The 4,222-nt window shown below is 35.8% G+C and overlaps 1 long non-coding RNA gene across 1 annotated transcript; it reads right to left on the bottom strand.

Annotated features, from left to right (window-relative positions):
• Positions 1 to 2,075: 2,075 nt before the first annotated feature.
• On the bottom strand, positions 2,076 to 3,434 carry LOC139802173 (uncharacterized). Its single transcript, XR_011728536.1, has 2 exons — positions 3,325 to 3,434; positions 2,076 to 2,338 (listed from the first exon to the last, which is right to left on the bottom strand). It is a non-coding gene; the product is annotated as an uncharacterized lncRNA (long non-coding RNA).
• Positions 3,435 to 4,222: the final 788 nt, after the last annotated feature.

Here is a 4,222-nt window from a genome sequence, read left to right as displayed (position 1 = left end):
CAGTGAAGTTTAATGATAAATGGTATTATTGAAGTAAAAAATAAAACCTTTCCAGACTCACTGGAATTTAGGAAATTTATCTCTAATTAGTATCCTTTCTAGGACCCTTGTAAGAATGTAGTGTAGTTGTGGTGTGTGTACCTGAAAGTTCACCTGTTCTGACTGATCAAACAGAGCTCATGGGTATGAGCCTCTGTTCCTATTTAGATGATCATTATGTTTCAGTGTTCTTGTAAGTGGGAGCTTTACTTCCTGTGTGAGTTAAGCTGTTGCAAATAGTTTTCCTGACTGGAATCTATTAAGAATGCAGTGTATCAGTGAATATAATTGCTTGGGTACTTATAAATACACTTGCAGACTACCTCTAGGGAGGATATTCATTAGAGGAGACATTTTCTTAAGGACGAAATAGAATGGACAAAACAGAATTGTAAGGCAAGAAGTTGCTAGTACAATCTTGTAAAAGTGTTTCCTACATGAAGCATTGAAAGTGTATTAATTCCTATCAGATCTGGTAATTATATACTCTGTTGCTCAGCAGGTCTTGTGCTTACTTGTTTTATTTCTTTACAATAAGTCATGGATCTATATAATAAATCTTAATTTTTGCTAGTCAAGATGTAAAAACATGGGGTGTGTAATATGTATAATAGTAAGTGACTACTAGTTAGTAATAGTATTAATATTAATAGTAGACTATTATTTACTCATACAGAAATATTTCAAATCACTTTTGAAAGGAATCTCAAGTTTGGAGTGAGAGAAATGTATTTAATATTCATGAAAAATCTTTTTCACTTGCATCTCAGCACTGGAAAAAACAGTAGAGTCAAAGTAATCAATGCTTGCTTTATTTTATACAAGCAAAATATATTTAAATGGAAGCATTGATGCTATTTTCCACTGTGGGTTTTTTGTTTGTTTGGGGTTTTTTTTTGTTGTTTTTTGCTTTTAATTACTGTTATTTCATGTGTGTGCAGATGACATACAGGGCTGTATGACATGACATACACAGTTCTTAATGTGCTTGTTATTGTGAATCCATTAACTTCAGATGAGGTACAGCAGTATGCACAAGCTGAAACCTGTTCTTTGAATCAGATTATACCCATGTATAGGCTTATTTGTATTTATGTTAGCTTGTTCTCTCTCCTTTCTCTTGTCTTCCCTTTCTTAAAAAAGTGAAGAAACTTGCCCAATTCATAGCAGCAAGCTAATAAATATTTTGTTAAGAAACAGTTATCTGAAAAGTAAGACATCTGTGATATACAGTAAATAGCTTTTCTGGGTGAAAGATGTGAACTGACTGGTCCTCTCCTTGCCTAATTTGTTCTTCTGGAAGAAGCATAATGGGAAAAGAGCACACACTTAGGAAAAGAGCACACATGGGCAGGACAGGGTGTAATATTTTTCCAGCCCATAAGCAATCAGTTGTATGTGTGTTAAATGATCACCAACATATCTCCTAGGCTGAAAAGTTTTGACAGAGGTGTTCAGACAACTTCTGTGAAGCACTGGAAAGGTAAATACTCTTTCTCATGTCATTGGGAGCTACAGGTTATTATTTGCTGAATGAAAATGAAAGGGCTTTCACACAGAACACAGAATTTCATCACACTCATATGTCTCAAGCTGTTGAAAAGAAAGATGCTGACTGGAGTTCAACAAGAATTTTCTTGAGTTCTCATGGTGATAATAGGCCCTCTTTCTTTGATGCATCACTCAGCAGGTGAAAAAGTGGGCTTCAAATTTTCACATGGAGTTTTGTCTGTTATATTATTATTTTTTAAAGAATAATAAATAGTGTGTTTTGTTGGATCTAAAGGAGAAATTTGCTATGACTGAAGAAGGCGACTCTATAGAGGAACAATGCATAGTGGCAAATAGCCAATGGATCATACTTTTCAAACGAAAAACAGCATATAAAAAAGATCAAGGTTTATTATGGCTCACTTGCTATCAAAGAGAAGTGTACTGGCAGATGCAGTGTTAGCAAATTCATGGTGCAGTGTTCACTTTTCCACAGCAGATGAATGACTGTCATCGACAGACTAGTCAGACAGAGTAGAACAAAATAACATTTATCTTTTATTTGCTCTCTTTTCCAAGAAAAACATGAAAGCTGGAGTGAAGTTTTATTGGAAGTGATGTACTTTCATTGTCAATAGCAGGCAAATAAGTAGTGGAGTGACAGAAGGTAAGCTCGATACCAGTGTTTAATATTTTATTGCTAAAAGGCATGGAATTCTTCTGAGTTATTCATACTTTTAAGAACAAGATTGAGCAAGACTCAGTGTTCAGTACCCAGTGATGAGGCCAAATGATTTTTCTAAGTTTCCTGTGTGGAAGAAAATCGTTTAACTGCTCAGTATCTCTCAGACTGAGCACCATGGACTCAGCAATATGGAAAATAACTCCTACCATCTTCTCTCCTTTATCCTGGATGGTGTTTTTCTTTACAGTGTTCCTGAACACTATAAAGTGTAATATATGTCTATAGTATAAAATATGTCATACTATATAGTATAACCTCACTATGTTTAATTTATCTTGAAAACCTTATATTATCTTTGTACATTAGAGAAGGGCACATCCAAATTGGTAGAAAAGATCTTTGGTCCACATGCCTCCCCCTGACCCAATTAGATAGTGCCTTTTAAGAACAGGAGGAATGCTGTAGTAAAATGTTAGTATAAGGATAGTTTGTCTGAACTTCAGTTGTCCTCCAGTCTCTCAATTTTCCTGACACAAAAAGTACTCTGCCTACATAATGTAGGACTCTGTAGATTTGGAAACAAGGTAATTCCTAAAAAGTAAATCTGAGAGCTAGGTTGGTGCTTTGGTTTGATTACAAAAAATTCTGAAAAATGTCTTTGGATGGACTAATGAATGTCCTTGTTCACATTAGTCTGTTCCTTTTACAATACTAGTTGTAAATAGGGGCTGGAGAACTGAATCCAGTGGTAGCTCCAATATGTTTACAGTAGGAAAGGCAATAACTTAAAACTACATGGAACAAGGAGAAGATAAAGTTAGTGGTCTTATAAGTCTAATTTTAACCAAAGATTTCCAAGTCAAACATGGAATTGAATTAAAAGTCAAGCCACTCTTTAAATAAATATATATTATTCTTCAAAATGTTAAGGGAAAAGGTTTAGTTTGCCACTATGCTATCTAAAGTGCATGGCCTTTGCAATAAAGAAATCCAGTATAGAAAGTAACTTCTCTGAATAAAGCTGGATAAACAGTAAGCTAATTGTTTCATTTGCAAACTATTAGGTTTTTGATAACCTTATTTAAACACTAATTTTCTACTGTACTTACCCGATACAATTCTTTCTCTGAAGCAGGGCCATGTCCTTTCAATGTATGTTGTCTCATCTCTGATAAAACAACTGAGAGTGATGACAAAACCAGAAACATCTGGGAAATGAAAACAGAAAAGCTGAGTGTCAGATAGCAATCAATGGATCATTTATAGCAATTAGTGTTTAGAAAGCGAAAGTATTTTGTATGATGTCTCATGCAGATGATCAGCCTGGTGGAGGGAGTCAATGCTGCTTCCCTTAGGCTGTTAGGGAGATGTCTGTGCAGATGTCTGTCCCAGAAATGCCACACATTCAGGAGAAGCTGTCAACTCCCCAAGGTACCACCCACTTCAGATGAGATAGAAGAGGGCATATGCCCTGTGGCAGTGCCATCCATTAGAACAATCTGTGTGAGCTGCACTGCAAAGAAATGAGCAAACTGGGACAGAATGAAACATGAGTTGTAGAGCAAGGAGTTCTCCTTCCAGTCGGTTTAAGCTTCCTGGCTCAGTCCAATCTTGACACCTCTCCAGTGACACGTAGCTTACTATGTTTTGCCAGGTCTGTCCTTTCCTGTTTTCCCAAGTTTACTTTTTTGTCATTTCAGCTTAGCCCATTTTCCTTTCTGCGTTTTCTAGAGCAATTAATTCAGTGATTTTGCTCTCTTCCTTTTCACATCATATCAAATAATCACTCATCTCTATTTCTTCTGCCTCAGTTTGACTACCATTTCTCCTATGCAACAATTTCAGCTTTGTGCTTTCCCTCCTCTTAGTGCTCCTCACCATTATTATTAATTAATGGATTGCACAACTCTTCACCAAGAACCTTGATGTATCTTAAAGACATTCAATAATTAAGCCTCACAATGAGCATATAGAGGATGCAATTATGTTATCTTTTTACCAGATGGC

The sequence above is a fragment of the Heliangelus exortis genome, chromosome 13 (assembly GCF_036169615.1).
Source record: "Heliangelus exortis chromosome 13, bHelExo1.hap1, whole genome shotgun sequence".
NCBI classification, from domain to species: Eukaryota; Metazoa; Chordata; class Aves; order Apodiformes; family Trochilidae; genus Heliangelus; species Heliangelus exortis.
The sequence above is the reverse complement of the archived record's forward strand: the minus strand, read 5'-3'. Positions and strand labels throughout refer to the sequence as shown.